At 42.4% G+C, this 21,371-nt stretch overlaps 1 pseudogene; it reads right to left on the bottom strand.

Annotated features, from left to right (window-relative positions):
* LOC129532625 (NADH dehydrogenase [ubiquinone] 1 alpha subcomplex subunit 8-like) overlaps window positions 1-21,371 on the bottom strand; it is an 85,120-nt pseudogene that overhangs the window by 55,798 nt on the left and 7,951 nt on the right.

Raw genomic sequence — 21,371 nt, 5'->3', positions numbered from 1 at the left:
TACTGTTGGATACTTATTATGTACCATTGAGACTGTTCCAACATTATCTCTCAACCCTCCTCTAAGGTGGGGGATATTATACCCCATCACTCAGCTGAGGAAACTAAGGCTCAAAGAAGTTAAATCACTCACCCAAATGCACTCAGCTAGTAAGAAGCAGAGCCTGGGTTTGAAGGTGATTTTGGCCGACTCCAAATCCTGCGCTTTTTCTACACTGCATTGTGGCAGATACTGGGGGGTGTTCACCGAAATCCATTTCCTCTTATTCCTGGACAAAACACTGGGCTACATTCCCCAGTCTCCCTGGCACTTGGGTGTGACCAAGTGCCTGAGTTCCAGCCAGTGGGATGGGGACAGAAGTGACATGCACCACTTCCTGGGCTCACTTATAAAAACCTCCTGTATGTGCCCCTTCATGCTCTGTCCCCTTTTGCTGCCTGGGTGTGGGTGACGCAGAGACCCCAGAGAATGACAGAGCCACAGATGGACGGATCTTGGGCCCCTGAATGATGAACCTGCCAAGGTGAAAGTGGTGCATATCACAAGAGTAAGAAATAGACTTCCAGATGTTGAGACCTTACACATTTGGGCCTACTCGTTACAACTGTTTATCCTACTCAAGTGAATACACACAGTGAACAAAGAAAACAAGAGACCAAGAAATGCAAAACCCCTTTGTGTTCAACAAATCATCACTGAGCAACTCCTGTGAGTCAGGCACTGTTCTAAGGGGCTGGGAATACAGAGATGAATAGCATGGTCCCTACCTGTGCAGTGGGAGACTCCCCAAGTACTTAAGCCCTACCTCCTCAGGCTAGGTCAGAGACATTTCAAAGCAAAGCTTGCGTGTCCAGTTTTCATTTGTTCACTGCTAGTCAGCCAGGGGTTCAGGACAGAAGACAAGAAAGGCTGGAAGGGGCCGGGCGTGGTGGCTCACGCCTGTAATCCTAACACTTTGGGAGGCTGAGGCAGGCAGATCACCTGAGGTCAGGAGTTTGAGGCCAACATGGCAAAACCTCATCTCTACTAAAAATACAAAAATTAGCCAGGCGGGGTGGAGCATGCCTGTAGTCCCACCTACTCAGGAAGCTGAGGCGGGAGAATCGCTTGAACCCAGGAGGTGGAGGTTGCAGTGAGTGGGATCGCGCCATTGCACTCCAGCCTGGGCGACAGAGTGAGACTCCGTCTCAAAAAAACAACAGCAACAACAAAAGAAGGGCCAGAAGGGATGGGACTCTGAGGTAGTGCAGTCTGGTCACTCTCCCAGGTGAGGGTAGATGAACACCCCTGCTGGACAGCCCCAGAGAAGACCCAGCAGTGTGACCCCACACAAAAACAGCCTTTCCTGGAAGGAGGCCAGAGGACAGAGAGAGGAGAATAATAGGACTGGACTTGCTCCTGCTCATCATGGCACCGCTGGCCCCACCTTATACATTCTCACATTCTCCTGGGTCACAATCCCTTCCTGAGCACCTACTCTAGGCCAGGCATAGAGAATCTCACACACACACACACACACACACACACACACACACACACACGTACAACAGAACACTATCTCTGTCCTCAAACTTCTTAGGGTTTAGTGAGAGACACGGCTCTTAAGCAAATCATTATCCTCCATGAAGAGCAACATATAGAGGGACGGACACACCAAGGGCTCTGACAAGACAGGAAGAAGTGGCTCCTTCTGCAGGGCAGGTGAGGCTTCAAGATGGAGCTCATAACTGAGCTGGATATTGAAAGGGGCTCCAATTCAGCCAGCAGGGAGTCAGGGTAACAAAAGTTATTCCAGGCCAAGAGCTCTATGTGAGCAAAGGTTGGTGGCACAACTACCTCAGGCTGTTAGGCCACAGCACAACAGGGGGTGGGGGCAGTGGCAAGCCTGGCAGGGGTGAGGCTGGCTAGAGAGGGCTTGAGGTGCTTTTCCAGGACACGAGCAAAAACTGAGTGTGAGAACATCAACTCCACAGCCCTCATCCCACCTGAGATACCTTGTCCCCTCGGCCCCTGCAGACAAAGTTGTCATCCAGAGTCTCCTTTTAAATGTGACACCCCGAGGAAGAATCACAACCTGATTCATCTACCTGCTCATTACTACCCAGCAAAGGTCTTGGGACGGACTCAAAATGATCTTCCAGTAGGGCTGGACGAGTGTCTCTGAGGGGACAGAGGAATGAAGGAGATGGAAGGACAGACAAAAGGAATGTGATGAGAGGGTAGCAAAGGCCAGCGCTCCCCTCCTCAGGGCAGGAAGAACCTACCAAACTTCATCCGGCTGTGTGTGCAGCATCGTGCCAGGGTGTGGAGGCAGACAGAGGGGTTCCTACCTTCGGGCAGTGTACGGTGTACACGGGCACAGGCTGCTGACCTCCCTGCCATTCAGCCTTGGCACAAAAAGCAATCACTGCTTGTCTTATGGAGAGGACAGGCTCCACAGGAGGGCAGCATGGTATCATGGAAGGAGCAGGCACCGTGTGATCAGAGACCAAGGGCTGAGAGGATAGTTCTACCTCTAACTGGCCGGTGTCTCGGGCACTCCATTTCCTCACCTACAAAACTGACAGCACAGTCTCTGCTTGTCAGTGTTGCTGGAACTTTTTAAGCAAGAAAACTAATGTGAAAGCATCTATCCAGTGCCTGGCTTAGAGTGGACCCCATGGCTTGTTCCCTTCCCCTTAGGAGAGGGCGTGCATGTGAATAGTCTCTTTAGGATTTTACTTCCACACGGTCTGAATTTGATTTAACTCTGAGTTTTCCTCCTCGGTGAGGTTGAAATATGTCATTGGTTACTTAATGGCCCTTCAAGCAATGAGGCCTTTATTAAATAGCAGCATGATACCCAGGCAATGAGAATGCGAGCCGCACACAAATCTCTCCCCGCTGCTTTGGTGAAGACAGCTTTCGGCTGCCCCCTGGGTCTCCGTCTCTCTCTGCCTGGAAGGAGATGCAAGAAAGGGGGCACCACTGCCTGGAGGGGACATGTGAGATGGCCCTCTGTGGCTGGAAACCTGGAGATGCCTCTTTGGGCCGCTCCCTCAGCAGAAAGGAGGAGGGTGGTCCCTAGAGAGGAGAGACACCAGCAAGCCTCGCTCTCCCCAGCACTGCTGCCGCCCCCCAGCCCAGCCCCTAGGTGCAGCACGGGATGAAGGAGAAGGTGCTTGACCTGCCACCCACAAAGATTGTGTGACCAGGGACATGTCCTCTGGTCAGGCCTGATCAGGTACCTGGCCTGAAAAGTGGAACTAATGCTATTCCCCTACTCACTCAGAGGGTTGCGGGAGACTCAGTAAAGTGACAGTGGTGATTCTGCTGCCATTCTGCAATAAAGGACTTTTGAATCCTACCTTGCTGTCTCTGCAGATTGACTCCATCATAAAGCATCACTTCAGTGCTTACTGGACACCAGCTGCTCGCCAGATGTTAGAGACTGAGGAGGAAACAATGCTCTCTGCCCTCAAGGAGGGTGTCCCCACTTCCAGCTCACCACTGCAACCCCTAAATACACTCCACACCATAGCCCGATGGGTCTTTCTAATATACAAATCAGATTTTTCACACACACACACACGCGCGCGCACACACACACACACACACCCCTGTTTAAAACCTTCCAGTGTAGGCCTGCATGATGGTATGCACCTATAATCCCAGCTACTCAGAAAGCTGAAGCAGGAGGATCACTTGAGCCCAAGAGTTCGAGGCCAGCCTGGGCAATATAGCAAAACCCAGCCTCTAAAAGTTTAAAATAGATACCTTCCAATGGCTCCCTAGAGGTCTCTGCTTGCAGCTTAGTTCTGTATGACTTGGCTCCTGCATACCTCTCTGATCCCTTCCCTTCACTCTCCTCCCATATCCTGTGATCCAGCTGGAGTAAAATGTTAGCAGTCAGCCAGGCGCTGTGGCTCACACCTGTAATCCTAGCACTTTAGGAGGCTGAGGTGGGTGGATCACTTGAGGTCAGGAGTTCGAGACCAGCCTGGTCAACATGGTGAAACCTCGTCTCTACTAAAAATACAAAAATTAGCAGGGTGTGATGGCACACACCTGTAATCCCAGCTACTCGGGAGGCTGAGGCAGGTGAATTGCTTGAACCCGGGAAGTGGAGGTTTCAGTGAGCTGAGATCGTGCCACTGCACTCCAGCCTGGACAACAGAGCAAGACTCTGTCTCAAAAAAATAAAAGTTTGCAGTCTCCTAAACACCCAGTGTTCTCGCTTGCCACCATGCCACAATCCATGCTGAGCCCCTGCCCCCTGCTCCCTGGCTCACCCCTCATCCTCCAGATCCAGCTCAGAGGTGCATCCTAGAGGAGAACCCCTCTGACCCTTAACCTAAGCCAGCCGTCCCTCCCCTCCTCCTTCCCTGTAACATCGCGCTTCCTACACCAGATAGTAATAAGCAGAGAGGGAGCTCTCTGGGGAAGGGACATGCAGGGTGTCATTTCTTTGTTTGCCCAGCGCTTGGCAGGGTCCATGGCACAAAGTAAGGGCTTAGAAAATGTTTGAGGAATGAATGAGAAAATTACTTCAGCCAATATTTATCAAAATCTGATTATATCATCTATCAGGCACTGTGCAGTATGAGGATCCAATAATAACAATAATGAACAAGACAGATGTGGCCCTTGCACTTGTTGAATTTAAAACCTGGTGGGTGGCCAGGGGTGGTGGCTCACACCTATAATCCCAGCACTTTGGGAAGCTGAGATAGGCGGATCACTTGAGATCAGGAATTTGAGACCACCCTGGGCAACATGGTGAAACCCCATCTCTACTAAAATACAAAAAGTTAGCCAGGCATGGTGGCATGCACCTGTAATCCCAGTTACTCGGGAGGCTGAGGCACAAGAATCGCTTGAACCTGGGAGCCAGTGGTTGCAGTGAGCCAAGATTGCACCACTGCACTCCAGCCTGGGCAACAAAGTGAGACTCCATCTCAGAAAATGAAATAAAATAAAATAAAATCTTGTGGGAAAGAAAGAAAATCCAACAAGCAATCACCACAATAAAGTTGATTCATGCTATGATGGGGTCTGAGGGAGCACAAAGCAGGAGCATCAACCCAAGGTGGGGAAGGAAGGAGCCGGGAAGGCTTCTTAAAGAAAGTGAGATTTAAGCTGAGACCTGAAGACAGGGGGAAGCTGTAGGCAGGCAGAAAGAAGATCAGACAGTCTATCTAAAGATAGAAACACCTCACCAATCTGGAACACAGCTATCTCATGTATCCAGACAGTAGCCAGAACCAGGAAAGAAGGCTTAAAGGCTACTTACAGCCAAAATATGTTAAAAAGGCCATGGACCTTACTTGCCCAGAAGCGTCTCATTCACACAAGCCTTTCTCTACCTCCAGGCTGACCTCATCTTGCCTTCCTCTGTCACCCACCATATTTGTACATACTTCCAATAGGGCTCTTAGCAGCCCACAGTGGACTCATCAGCTACGTCTGCTTCCCCCAGCACAGAGCATCCAAGGCCACCATGTGTGGCTTTTTAAGTCATGTACAAGAGTGCCATGATGCTGGCTGGGTGCAGTGGCTTACACCTGTAATCCCAGCACTTTGGGAGGCTGAGGCAGGTGGATCATTTGAGGTCAGGAGTTTGAGACTAGCTTGGCCAGCATGGTGAGACCCCATCTTTACCAAATATACAAAAAATTAGCCAGGTGTGGTGGTGTGCACCTATAATATCAGCAAGTTGGGAAGCTGAGGCAGGAGAATTGCTTGAACCTGGGAGGCGGAGGTTGCAGTGAGCCGAGATCGTGCCACTGCACTCCAGCCTGGGCAACAGAGCAAGGCTCCGTCTCAATTTAAAAAAAAAAAAAAAAAAAGAGTGCCATGATGCTGTTCACAGGTAAACATCTTTAACACTTTAACATATGGAATATTTTTATAATTATAAGCTGTATAACAAATGGATTATTCATGATAACAAATGTAAGTTATTGTATAACACATATTGTCATCATGAAGGTACTTGTTGATTTAAACTGGGAATTGAGAAATATTTTGGTTTTGTAAACTAACATCAGATGATTTTATATTTGGGTGGTTTTTTTATTTACAACAAGAATTTTCTGGCAATGGCAGTCATGTCTTATTTTAATAAGCCAGTATGTATTGTTCCCCTTTGACAAATTCAATAATCAAGAGACCATCTGCTGGGCATGGTGGCTCACACCTACAATCCCAGCACTTTGGGAGGCTGAGGCAGGAGGATTACTTGAGACCAGGAGTTTGAGCAACCTGGGCAATACAATAAGACTTTCGTCTCTACAAAAAAAAAAAAAAAAAAAAAAAAATAGCTGAGTGGGTTGGCATGCGCCTAGTCCCAGCTACTTGGAAGGCTGAGGTAGGAGGATGGTTTGAGCCCAAGAATTTGATATTGTGCCACTGCCCTCCAGCCTGGGCAAGACAGCAAGACACCCTGGTCTCTTAAAAAAAAAAAAAAAAGACCTTGTTGATGTAACCATATCTAAAATAGTCTGTGTTTCTAAATAGGGATCTGCTTTGACATTTGATAGATGATTGATGAGTCCCTTTAAATTTTTTTAAAAATCCCTCATTGGTATCAGATTCACATTCATATTGTAATTCAATAATCTGCTGTTTGCTTACTGTGGCAGAATATTTTTGAATTTCAAGTTCAAATCAACAATGCTACATAAATATTAATAACCAACATTTATTTATCATTAATAATCCATTGTTGTAACAAATTTGCTATTGATATGTAAGTACTATATTGATGAATTTAATATTCTTTCCTTGAGGAATGGGTGCCTTTTTCTAATTCACACAAAAGAACACGATGGGCGAGTAGGGATCACAGGGATGGTGTCTGATAGTGATGACCCGTGCCTTGCACAAGCCTTGGGCCACAGCAGACATTCAACACATATTTGTTGAATGAATAATAAAGAACTTCCAGGCCTCAAAAGTTAAAAATCACATATATATGCTTTATTTTACGATACCTTCTAGAAATACTTCTGCACAGTTAATGGAAAAGTGTTGCATACATTCTTAGAATAACAGTTCTTAGTGACCAGCTAAAGCTTATTAAACTGTCACACAGCAGGAACCACTTGCCTCTCCCTTCATTCTCTAAACACAGAGCATTTTTCCAAAAAGAACGCCTTAGGAGGAAGAATTTTTCATAGCTGTAATATATCATTAGAGGAACATCTTTGCAACCTGCCTAGAGAGTCATAAAGTTTAGTAATTTCTAAGAAAATGCCATAAAAATCCAGTAAGATGGTAAGGTTTTGTGTAAGTAATCTCAAGCAGAGTCTGAGACTCCTTAAGTAAGGAACAAGTGCACAGGCTAAAGAAAGCTATGTTATCATGGAAAGTAAACCCTTCCAAAACCTAAGGCTTTTGGGCTTACAAACAGCTGGCTCTCTATTTCTGGACTGGGCTTCGCAATGCCAGAGACAGGCATGAGTTCACTGCCTGGAATCCCTTCATGTAATTTCCCTTTAAGGAAAACAGTCATTTAGAAGGTAGAAAAAAATCAGCTCTAGAACCATTATTGATTCCACAGTTCAATTCAATCAGCATCTGTGAATGCCTTCTCTGTGCCAGGCACTGGAAGGACTCAGAGATGAAAAACATCTTTGTGATGATACTCACCCTGAGGCTGGGTATCTTACAGTCTATGGGAAGAGACAGATCATCTTAACCAATAATCTTCCCCATCCACCACCATTCTGTCTGTCCCGGGGCCAACACCTCTCTCCTGAGGTTTATAATCGCATCCTAACTTGCCTCTCTGCCTCCACTCTTCAAGCCGTCTGTAAGCCATCCTCCATAAGGCAACCAGAGCGATCTTTTTAAAAGTGTAGTTATCTTGCTCCCTGTACATGTTGGCAGTGGTCTGGCCCCCGAGTGTCTGCTGGCAAGGCAAGAATTAGACTGGAAATTCCCATACCAAGCCAGGCCCTCTGAAATGCCACATCCTCAGTGGGTGAAACTGGAAGCAAACCTTCTGTGTTTTGGCCTTGCCTCAGGAAAGGGGAAATAAAAGGAATAAGTCTCTGCTCAGAATGTCTAACCATGATACCTTCCTATCCAAGTATGGAGTCAGAATTCATCCTACACCTATAACCAAAAGAAAAGTCTAACACCAAAAAATGTAGTTTTAAGTGTTCTGGGTAGTAAAGCCCCCTGAGGCATCTGTATAAAAGGAAGATTCTAACTTGAAACCTAAGCCTCAAAGAATGATCAGCAAGTAAAGTTCCAAGGAACATAAGATCACCATCAAAAAAAAAAAAAAGGCCTAACATCTAAATCAGAATTCCAAAAAGACAGAAGAGAAAGAGTGGATGAGAGACAGTATTTCCATAATTGATAAGATACCAAACCTCAGAGACAAGAATCCCAACAAATCCCAAGAAGAATAAATCAGAAGAAATCCTCACCTAGAAATGTCTTACTGACAGCGAAGACATCTAAGACAAAGGGATTTTAAAAACAGCCAGAAGGAAAGACATTTTACTAGCAGAAGAAAAAGTTAGACTGACAACTGACTTCTCAACAGCAAAATGGAAATGAAAAAACAGTGGCATATCTTCAAAGCGCTGAGACCCTATAGCTATCAACTTAGAACAGTATGTACAGCAACACTATTTTTCAAGAACGAGGAGAAAATGAAGGTAATTTTGGACAAATAAAAACTGAGTTTATTAAAACATACTTCCAAGAGAAAGGAAATGACCCCAGAAGGTAGGTCTGAGTTGTAAAATAGAACAGCAAACAAAGAAAATGACAAATGTGGGTAACTCAAAAGGACACAGACTATATAAAATACCAATAACGCCTAATTTGTGAAGTTCAAAAAAGAATAAGATAGGACTAAAATATTGGACAACAAATGCATATATGTCAGAAGTGATGTGGCCAAAATGAAAAAGCATACTAAAGATCCTTGCGTTGTTAAAAAGAGAATAAAGACAGTAACCTTAGGCTTTGTGAAATTATACACACATATTAAATTTTCTAGAGTAATCAATAGAAGAATAAAAATAGAATATGTAACTTCCAGACTAGTGCAGGGAGAAAACGAACAAGAAAAAAATCAATTAAAAAAGATATGAAATCACTATCACAGAAGAAATTTTTAACATAACTCTTAATAGATCAGACAAAAATCAGGGCCATAAAATTTATATAACACAATTCACAAGTTAATCTAACACACATATGTAAAATATTGGACAAAAATCAGGGCTACAAAACTTATATAATGCAATTCATAAGTTAATCTAACATACATATGTAAAATATTGCTTTCAATAACTAGAGAATGCATGTTGTTTTCAAGCATACATGGAACATTTACAAAAACTGACCATGTATTAGGCCATAAAGCAAAAACCTGCAAAAAAAAAAAAAAAAAAAAAAAAAAAAGATGAGAGGAAGGAAAGAAAAAACATCCTCTAACCACAATGAAATTAAGTTAGAAATTAATAACAAAAAGATAAGTAGAAATAACCTTATTTGCTTAGAAATGTTCTTGAAACACAAATCTAAATAACCCATGGGTCAAGGAAGAAATCTTCATGAAAATGTAAAATACATAGAACTACAAGGTGATTTTTTAAATACTGCATAATAAAACTCATAGGTGTAGCTAAAGCAGTAGTTAGAGGCAAATTTGTAGTCTTGAGTGCTTTTATTAGCAAAGCAGCCAACTTAATATTGGAAAAAGAACAACAAAATAAACCTCAAAAAGTAGAAGAGAAGAAGTAATAAAGAGCAGCAAGCCATGAAATAGAAAAAAAGACACAATGGAGATGATGAATAAAGTCAAAAGTTGCTTCTTTGAAAAAACTAATCAAATTGAGATACATATAAAATACTCTAAATGACCCAAGGAAGGGGACTTAGCCTAGCCTGGGGCATGTGTGTGGGAGTCAGGGAAGATATACGGAAAACATGAGGTAAAACTTAATTCTTGAAGGATACGTAAAAAGGTAGCCAAACAAAGGGAGGGAGCATTCAGAGGAGGAAAAACATGAACAAAGGTCAAGAGGAATAGCACAGCATGAAGGCTCAAGCAAACCACATGCAGTGTGGTGTCAGTAGTGCATAAAGTTCAAGGAATATGGGAAATAAGCCTAGAGAAGGTTAGGGCCAAGTGTTAATTTTTTTAAATATTCAACTGAGTCTTCATTATGTACCTGGCACTTTACATGATTATAGCTTTTTATGCTGGCAATACATAACTCCATGAAATATGGTTGTATTATGCCCATTTTACAGAAAAAGAAACTGAGTTTCAGAGCAAAATATGCCAAAAGTTACACATTGAGTTGTTTCAAACCCCTATCTGTGTAGGTCTAGAGCTCATGCTTACACCCACCAAGACATAATGCATCTTGGGTTGTGAAAAGCGTCATATGGAGCCTTCATAAGGAGTCTGAACTTTGTTCTTCAGGAAAATATTCAAAATTTCCCTGAAAAAAACAAAGGTCATTCTTACGAAGAAAGTTTAGAGTACTGTTACAGCTTCCATCAGGTTGCATACTACCTTATGGTGAACATTTGGATTGTTTCCACTTTCTGGCTATTGTGAATAATGCTACTATGAACATTAGTGTACAAGTTGTTTTGTGCACATATGTTTTCATTTCTCTTGGGTTTCTCTTGGCTATATATCAGGAGAGAACTGCTAGGATGTTTAACATTTGAGGAACTGCCAAATTGTTTTTCAAAATGGCTGCACCATTTTACAGCCCCACCAAGAGTGTATGAGGGTTCCAATTTCTCCACATCCCTGCCAACATGTACTATCTGTCTTATTTATTATAGATAACCCAATAGGTATGAAGTGGTATTTCACTGTGGTTTTGATTTTCATTTCCCTAATAGCTAATGATGGCATATGACATTTTAATGCAGCTCTTAATGTACCCCCCCCTTTTTTTTAACTCCAGAAATATTTTGACAAAACCTAAGAAATCACCTATCAAAACTGGCTGGGTGCAGTGGCTCATGCCTGTAATCCCAACACTTTGGGAGGCTGAGGCGGGTGGAGCATGAGGTCAACAGATCGAGACCATTCTGGCTGACACGGTGAAACCCCATCTCTACTAAAAATACAAAAAATTAGCTGGGCATGGTGGCGGGCACCTGTGTTCCCAGCTACTCGGGAGGCTGAGGCAGGAGAATGGTGTGAACCCAGGAGGTGGAGGTTGCTGTGAGCTGAGATCGCACCACTGCACTCCAGCCTGGGCGACAGAGCAAGACTCTGTCTCAAAAAAAAAAAAAGAAATCACCTATCAAAACTTTTGGCAATAAAACTGCCAAAGTATGTGAAATGCTTAAGCCCTACCTCTGGGTAGAAGATCAGGGATGACATAAGGAGTTAGAACTAATGAGAAGGTCAAGGATGAGCCAGGCACAGTGGCTCACACCTAGAATCCCAGCACTTTGGGAGGCCGAGGTGGAAGGATCACTTGAGGATAGGCGTTCATGACTAGCCTGGGCAACATAGTGAGACACCACCTCTTTTTATTTTAAAAATAAAAAAAAGAAGGTCAAGGATAAAGAGAAAGCCAAGCATGTCCACTGAATACATTATTTGAATGTTAAAAAGAGTGAGTTTACATTGTGATATGGCTGTTTCAAATTAGGCATAATGGCCACACCAAAATAGCCATATCAAAATGCCCCACTTTGAACTATGCACTGATGATTAGAATTAAGTATTTGGTGAAGACAGGGCCCATAGGTTGGAGAAGATTCATTTGTTTCACTCTCTTCTCCAGTATTTGTCATTATATTCTTCAAAAGTAAGTATTTATAGGAACCCTCAGAGCTGAGCATAAATTGCTAAAACTATTTTGGAAAGCAATTTGGCCATATATTCCAAAAGCCTTAAAATGTATATTCCGTGTGGTCTAATTATTTCATTTTTGGAAAGTTAGCTTAAGAAAGTAATATGAAATATGCTGGGTGCAGTGACACACACCTGTAATCCTAGCAATCTGGGAGGCTCAAGCCAGAGGATCATTGAGGCCAAGAGTTCAAGACCAGCCTGGGCAACATATGGAGACCCCATCTCTACAAAAAAATATATATATATACAAACATTAGCTGGCATGGGGGCGCACGCCTTTAGTCCTAGCTAGTTTGGAGGCTGGGGTGGGAGGATCACTTGAGGCCAGGAGTTCAAGGGTGCAGTGAGCTATGTTCACGCTGCTGCACTCCAACCTGGGCGACAGAGTGAAACCTTGTCTCTAAAGACAAAAAAAACAAAAAGAAAAGAACATGAAATATAGGAAGGAAGCACATTCCTGAATAATTTTTAATAGAGGGTTCAATCTAAACATTTAATACCAGGAAAATAAATAATGAAATACAACCCACTGAATGAAATATTTTGCAGCAATTAAAATGACATTAACAAAAAGTTGTATAGCAAGGAAAAATGTTTAAATTATAATGTGGGCATTAATGTTAATGATACAATAAAATCGTATCAGATTTGTAAAACAAAAAAAAATATATGCCCAGAAGAAATACTGGAAAGAAATGCTCGAACGTGAAAGCAGTCATTCCATCTCAATGGTAGGACTATAAATGTTTTAAAAATATTTTTTCCAAATTTTTAAGCAATGTACAAGGATTATTTATATAAGTGAGAAATGTGCTTTTTAAATAAAACCAACATCCAGGCTCAAGGCCCAGTCCTGCACTGAAGGACTTATGTAAACACTAACTCTGATGTTCTTATTTCTAAAGGGGCCAGGAACTCACGCTCTCTTCAGAGGAGCAATACAGTCCACCAGAAAAAGACCTGGCCTACAAGCCAGGAAAGCCAGCCTCTAGATCTAAGCTGTGTGTCTCTTAACACCTCTGAAGAGTGGAAGAGTTGAAAGAGAACAAACACTGATTGCGTACTGACTTTGCCATACATGTTACATGTATGATTAACATGGAATAACCTCCTAAGTACCATGATGCCCCATGTGACAGAACTAATACCTGGTGGGGATTCAAACCCAAATCTATAGATGCAGGGACATCTGTACAACAGAAATAATGAAATCTACCATACTTACTGCACAAAGTCAAAGTCATGTTAGATAAATCTATGTGAAAGTTTCATATAAAATATCCAGTTCCATGGATATGGAAAACTCTAAGCCTCTCCACACAATCTCTTAATTCACTAGGTATTTCATAGCACCTGAAGGCAGAATTATGTGTTTCTTCTGCCTTCTTGAGCTAACAAGTCAAAAGTAATTAAGGACTGTTTTTAGTGAATGAGAAGAAGAAATTTTTTAATTGTAATGTGGATCATGCCAGGCAAATGAATATTTGGTAGACATTTAAATAACCAACGGGGAAATATTTACAATGCATATGAGATAAAAAGTAACCATAATATTTACAAACCAATAAGAAAAAACATACACAAAACAACCCAAAAGATAAAATGAACAAAAAATAGATTCAGTCATTTCACAGATGAAGCAAGACAAATGACAAATTAACTTATGCAAAAAGTTTAACCTTGTTGACAATCAGAGAAATGTAAATTAAAAGAACACATTTTTACCTGTCAGTCTGGCAAAGATACACAAGATGAATAGTATATAGTATTGGAGCAGATATGCAAAAACAGGCAGTCTCAAACCCTGCTGAGGGCAATTTGATAGTAACAATCAAAATATAAAGCACATATGCCCTTTCATCCAACAATTCCTAGGAATTTATTCTACAGAAGTATTTGCACAAATACACACTTAAAATGTCTGAAAAGGCCAGGTGCAGTGGCTCATGCCTGTAATCCCAAAACTTCGGGAGGCCAAGAGGGGGCAGATCACTTGAGGTCAGGAGTTCAAGACCAGCTTAGCCAACATGGTGAAACCCCATCTCTACTGAAAATACAAAACTTAGCTAGACATAGTGGCACACACCTGTAATCCCAGCTACTCTGGAAGCTGAGGCACGAGAATTGCTTGAACCTGGGAGGTGGAGGATGCAGTGAGCCAACATAGTGCCATTGCACTCCAGCCTGGGTGACAGAGTGAGACTCTGTCTCAAAAAAAAAAAAAAAAAAGAGTCTGAAGGGTGATGTTAATTGCACCACTCTTTGTAATAGCAAAGAAAACACGTAGAAACAACAACTGTCAATAAATTGTGGTATATAAAATGGACTATTAGGTTGTTAAAATGAAATGAATCTATATATACTAACAGAGAAAGATGTATATGAGGTACTGCTAAAACAGCAGTTGCCAAACACTATCTATATGGTATAACAGCAGCATTTTAAAAAATGAAATATCTGCTGGGTACAGTGGCTCACATCTGTAATCTCAGCACTTTGGGAGGCCGATGCAGGAGAATCACTTGAGCCCAGGAGACTAGCTTGGGCAACATAGCACAATGCTGTCTCTACAAAAAAATATTAAAAATTAGCTGGGCATGGTGTGCACCTGTAGTCCCAGCTCCTGGGGGGCAAGGGTTGCTGAGGTGGGAGGATGGTTTGAGCCCAGGAGGTGGAGGTTGCAGTGAGCCGAGATTGCACCACTACACTCCAGCCTGGGTGACAGAGCAAGACCCTCTCTAGAAAGAAAAAATAAAATATGTGTATATTTATATTTATATACAGCATATATTTGTATCTCTACATGTGATATCATGGTGGTAATTAGCACAGTTTACCAAATAGCCTGATTCTCCTCTTTACACCCTCACGGTGGGATTGCACATCCCCCATCCCTCTGAGGTTAGCCATGGCCCTGTAACTTGCTTCAGCGAATCAAATGTGAGCCGAAGGGATGCATCACTTCTGGGTAGACGTTTTAAAAACCAGTGCAAATTCACCACCACATGCTCTTTCCCTCCCTCAGTGACTCATGAAAGCAGGTGTCACAATGGGAGACCACGATCTCAATAACCAAGATGATGAGAGACCCCTGCTCCCCAACCCCACCAGCGCCCATTGAACCCATGTGCAAGAAATAAACTTTGGTTGTATTAAGCCACTGCTCTGAACTCTTAAGTCACCTCATGTAAAATGACCAGATTCATCTTCCTAGATGTATAAATTCATAAACCTTTTATTGGGAACAGAGCTTTTGTGTATACAATCACACAATTATTATTATAACCACCTTATGAGGCATTATTATCTCTAGTGCACAGATGAAGACCAGGGAGGCTGGCATGCCTAAGATAAGATACACACTAATGTCAGAGCTAAAGCTGGAACCTAAGTCTTCAAGTCTACTAGTTTTGTTTGTTTGCTTTTGAAAGTTATCCCACCGCCCTGTCATAAGTACAGATGGTTCCTAATGATCCACTAGTGGTTCCCTGGTATTTGCAGCTCCTTTAAGGAATTAAAGACATTTATGAAATTAGCTGGGCACAGTGGCTCATGCCTGTAATCCCCGCACTCTGGGAGGCTGAGGCAGGTGGATCACTTGAGGTCAGAGTTCAAGACCAGCCCAGGCAACATGGTGAAACCCCATCTCTACTAAAAATACAAAATTTAGCTGGCCATGGTGGTGGGTGCCTGTAATCCCAGCTACTCAAGAGGCTGAGGCAGAATTGCTTGAACCCGGAAGGCAGAGGTTGCAGTGAGCAGAGATCGTGGCACTATACTCCAGCCTGTGTGACAGAGTGAGACTCCACTTCAAAAAGAAAAACAAAAAAAATGTTGCCCAGGCTAGTCCTGAACTCATGAGCTCAAGCGATCCTCCTGCCTCAGCCTCCCAAAGTGCTAGAATTGCAGGTGTGAGCCATGGCACCTGATCGAGAAATACACTTTTGAAAAGAGTTAAGAGAATTTTTTTATCTCACAGAGTTTTAAAAAATGTTAATACAAAGATTCAAGAATAAATATGCTTTCTTACTAGCATGACTTGTTATTTCTTCTTTCATAAGTCAGAAATGAGAAAAGGTAGTTTTATTTGTTACATGTATAAGTTCTACCACTTTCCAACCTAGAATTATCAACTATTTAAAATAATATGTTCAGTACATCAGAAAGTATCTGAAAATAATCAAGCCAGATATAAAAGACAAAAAAATTGCTAAGTTATTACTTATGACACCAAGCTTATAATCCAACCATTCACAGATGCTATACACAAAGAGAAGGGAACTAGACCAGGTATGGTGACCTGTAATCCCATCACACTGGGAGGCTAAGGTGGGAGGACTGCTTGAGCTCAGGATCTCAAGACCAGACTGGGTAATACAGCAAAATCCTGTCTCTACTAAAATACAAAAATTAGTTGGGCATGGTGGCCTGCGCCTGTAGTCCCAGCTACTTGGGAGGCTGAGGTGGGAGAATCACCTGTGCCCAGGAAGTCAAGGCTGCAGTGAGCTGTGATTGCACCACTGCATTCCAGCCTAGGAGAGAGAGTGAGACCTGAGTTTTTTCCTCCATGCCTTGCTACCTGTGCTGCCCCACAGGGAACGGAGGGAGCTGAGGCTGAAGAAGCAGGGATGGGTCAGATCATAAAGGGCCTGCATGCCATATTATGGAGAAGATGCTTTATCTCACCAGCAATGCAGAGTCCCCGTACAGTTTTTAAAAACACAGTGACGTAAGATTTGTTTTCCACACAGATCACTCTTCTTGTGGAGGTGTAATTTAATCCTCAATTCTTCAATTTCATCTAAAGCCCACATTGATCCACCCTCCTCTCCCAGAAATTCATGTACCCCAGGTTAAGAACTCCTGTCCAAGAATAAGATAACAGCAGCAGGAACAATGAGAGGATTAAAAAAAAAAATTCCAGAAGATGCTAATCTAAAGGAAGTGATGACTGCATGGAATCAGTAGGGAATGAAGAATTCAGGTTTCTAGCTCTGATGTTTCAACAGACGGTGGTGTCACAACTAAGATAGGAAATATAGGAGAAAGAGAAACACTTTTAAAACTACAAGAATGTAGTTTTAAAAAAAAAAATCTTAGATATGTTCTGAAAAATATGGCATAAGCCTGATCCTATTTCCCCAGTGAATTCCACAATAACCTCCACAATGTTTTCAACTGACAGTGTTTCACTAATACTTTATCTTTCTCTACTCCCTTCTGTTCTTTAATTAGCTAATTAACTAAAAACAAATCTGCACATGCTAGAAGGCCTAAAGAAATTTTTTTTTTTTTTTTTTGAGACGGAGTCTTGCTCTGTTGCCCAGGTTGGAGTGGAGGTAGTGGCACAATCTCCATTCACTGCAAGCTCCACCTCCCGGGTTCACACCATTCTCCTGCCTCAGCCTCCCAAGTAGCTGGGACTACAGGCGCCCACCACCACACCCGGCTAATTTTTTGTATTTTTAGTAGGGACGGGGTTTTACCATGTTAGCTAGGATGGTCTCAATTTCCTGACCTCATGATTTGCCCACCTCAGCCTCCCAAAGTGATGGGATTACAGGCGTGAGCCACCACGCCCAGCCAGAAATATTTCTATTTTTAAAAATTCCTTTCTGGATTGTGTATAATCACTGCCTAATTAATATGCTTGGTAAATCTGGTAAGTTCTTACATCATATCTGTATTTACAGAGACCCTTTGCTGACCACCTCCTGCCTTTATCCCACCCGAGTCAGAAAGTGAGACCTCCAGCAGAAGCCTTTTTACCTTTGACAGTTCTCCCAGGTCAGGCCACACCCAGCCCAGTTTGTCCAGCACACACTCGTCAAACTTTGCCTGCTGTTTGCGTCAGTGATGAAATAACTGCTGGCCAGTACAATCAATGCAAGTCCAATATTCTGTAAAAGGCTCTGCACAGTGACGTTTTATCTGCCTGGAAAAGAAAGCTGGGTTAGGGGCATCTCTTTGCAAAACAATGAAAAACAGAAAAGTGAGAAAAAAATAGGTACAGATCTCAAATACATAGCCTTGCTTTTTGAAAGGTATGTGAGTACATATTCTTACCTCACTTACAAGACAACTTCAGGATCCTCAATTTGAGAACAAGTTAGTAAACAAAAAAGATTTCTGAGGTAGAAAACCTAATTTCTTTATATAGTAAGAAGAAAAGAGCATAGCCTAATGCACGCCTATTTTACTCAGAGGGGAACTCCTTACTTGGGGCCTATTTATTCTTTTCTTCAGATCCAATTCCTCTAAGGGTATCAGCTTAGCAAATTTAGAAGAGAAGGAGGCATAATTAAATCATGGACATGCTGATAGAAGTCAAACGTGACAGACAACGGCAAAGGAAGAGACAGAATTATAAAAAGCAAATACACAAACTAACAAGCAGAAGATCCTGGGATCATTCAGTATAAAGACAAACTGTACTCCACTCCTCAAAAGCTCAAGGTCCTCATTTTATTTACGCATTGAACAAAAATAGATATTAATCCTTGCTATCAAGAACAAAGTTATATTATATTTGGTATTCTCTGTTAAGAAGCAGGCTAGCATATAATTCATTCTGTGGCCATCAAAAATGGCTAGAGAAAATTTAACTTCTGTGTATAAAAAGAATAAGTTTCAGTTTTTTGCAAAATCCTCCTTATCTTATCATTCAACCCTGCTAGTATGCATGTTCAAGCAAGAATAAAATACCATCATTTTATGTAAAAGCCATACTTGAGGCAGTGAAATTCAGAACACCTCTTTCTCCCAATGAAATAATAATTTTATTATTTAAGTGCTTACCTGTCATACTCCAGAAATCTAGCTACACTCTCACATGAATCTTGTTTAACATGGATCAGGAAGGAAGGATCTCAGAGATGGCTTAAGGAAGTATACAGTGAAAAATCTGCTTTCCACCCTGCCCAATAAGCCACTCAGTTGCTCTCCTAGAGGTCCACCAATGTCACCAGCTTCTTAGGTTTCCCTTCTGGGTATACTAAGCATAACCTGCACCCACATAACTTCTACTCAAGAATCACTTTGGTAGAAAGCAACCATTTCCAATGGGAGTTTTATATTCCTCCAAAACGCAGCAGCAGCAGACGGGCTGCAAGCCACTACTCTAGTAGCACGGATCCCTGTTCTGGACCCTGTTACCCATACCTAACAATTATCTACTAATGCCTAAAACCAGCAACTTCAGCAGTGAGAAATTCCTCTATGGAGGCAGTTAGGCACCTTGGGAATTTGTGAAATCCAAACATTCCTTAAAATGTACTACCACTGGGCCATGGAAAAAATGCTTTGCAAAAGTTCTCTTAGAAAATAAAAATTGTTTAGGCTGGATGCTGTGGCTCATGCCTGTAATCCCAGCACCTTGGGAGGCCAAGGTGGGTGGATCACTTGAGGCCAGGAGTTCAAGACCAGCCTGGCCAACATGGCAAAACCCCATCTCTACTAAAAATACAAAAATTAGCCAGGCAGGTGGCACACACCCGTAATCCCAGCTACTCAGGTGGCTGAGGCACGAGAATCGCTTGAACCCAGGAGGCGGAGGTTGCAGCAAACAAAGATCACGCCACAGCACTACAGCCTGGGTGACAGAGTGAGACTCTGTCTCAAAAAAAAAAAAGAAAAATTGTTTAAATAAACACACACACACACTCAATCTCGCTGGCAATCAAATCAATGCAAATTGAAACATTTGCACCTCCCAAATACTGCAAATTAAATATTTGCACCTCCCAAATATTTAAATACTATGCATACCAGAATCCAGCGCTGAGGACAGCATAAATTGATCCAACATTTAAAAAACAAAAGCATTTGCTGGGCACGGTGGCTCACGCTTGTAATCCCAGCACTTTGGGAGGCCAAGGCAGATGGATCACAAGATCAGGAGATTGAGACCATCGTGAAACCCTGTCTCTACTAAAAATACAAAAAATTAGCTAGGTGTGGTACTGGGTGCCTATAGTCCCAGCTACTCGGGAGGCTGAGGCAGGAGAATGGTGTGAAGCCGGGAGGCGGAGCTTGCAGTAAGCCAAGATCGTGCTACTGCACTCCAGCCTGGGCAACAGAGTGACACCCCACCTCAAAAAAAAAAAAAAAAAGCGATACAGTTCAAGAGCCATAATGATGTTCAAAGCCCTTTATAGAGTAAACTCACTGTTAGGAAATTTATGCCAAGGAATTATTAACTGATGAAAATGATCTATACGCAAAGGTAATCACTGCAGATTTATCCAAAATAATCAAAAACTGAAATCAACAATGATGTTCAATAACAGGAATTGGTCAGGTACGTTATGGTTGGTTTATCCACTGATGGAATAATATATAACCATTAAGAATGATGATCATGGCCAGGTGCGGTGGCTCACACCTGCAATCCCAGCACTTTGGGAGGCCAAGGAGAGCTGATCACTTGAGGTCAGGAGTTCAAGACCAGCCTGGCCAACATGCTGAAACCCCATCTCTACCAAAAATACAAAAAAATTAGCCAGGCGTAGTGGCGCAGGCCTGTAGACCCAGCTATTCAGGAGGCTGAGACATGTGACTCACTTGAAGCCAGGAGGCAGAGGTTGCAGTGAGCCAAGATCACACCATTGCACTCCAGCCTGGGCAACAGAGTGAGACTCCATCTCAAAAAAAAAAAAAAAAAAAAAAAAAGATGATCATGAAGACTATATAGCAACTTCGAAGAATGTTTCCAATAATATCAAGTGAAAAATGAATTTCTCAATGTATACATACTATGATTATAACCACAAAAATATCTTTGCATAGGGACAGAGACAGCAGATGCAAGAAAGGAGGAAAGCAGCTACTGTGCTAAGGTATCTATTTTTTTTCTCTAACTTCATTGTAGTGGACATCGGTGGTTTCTGCCTAGCCAGCAGTCATTCCCCATTCTTCTGTAACATCCTTCTAATTTTCCTTTGGGAACAACCCCTCCCTGTCTCTCAGCAATGTGGTTTGGATGAAGCTAAGTCCACTCCCCATCTCAGGCCTGACCAATTAGAGCTTTTTATCTCCTGAAGCACAAGTGATGCAATGATACGTATACGAAGTCTGCCAGCCAGGACAATTAGACTCAGTTCAGGAGCTTCTGCTCACTTCTGGATAAAGGGCACACTTTGTCTAGGTTTGCTAAGCAAGTATCAACAGAACAGCAACTCGAGTGGCTGGTGGCCATTTTTGGTACAGCAAGGTGAGAGTCTTTCTGAAATGAGGTCAACAGAGAAAACCAGGACTAAGAGATTGTGAAAAGAGGAGAGGCAAAAAGACATCAAGTAGTTGTGAAATTATTTAAGCCCTTGAATCCAGCCCTGCCTGATGCCAGGCCTATTTCTGGACTTCAGAGTTACAAGAGCCAATTTCCTTTGAGTTCACTCTCTCTCCTTTTAAATAGAGTGCTAATATGCTTGTTAAAACATTTTCCTACAATTACACAGTTTAGTTTTTTTTTACTTAAGTATCAAGCACAATGACCTACCTAAAACCTAACTCCGAATACAGTTTTCTTTCC

The sequence above is a fragment of the Gorilla gorilla genome, chromosome 2, assembly GCF_029281585.2.
Source record: "Gorilla gorilla gorilla isolate KB3781 chromosome 2, NHGRI_mGorGor1-v2.1_pri, whole genome shotgun sequence".
NCBI classification, from domain to species: domain Eukaryota; kingdom Metazoa; phylum Chordata; class Mammalia; order Primates; family Hominidae; genus Gorilla; species Gorilla gorilla.
The sequence above is the reverse complement of the archived record's forward strand: the minus strand, read 5'-3'. Positions and strand labels throughout refer to the sequence as shown.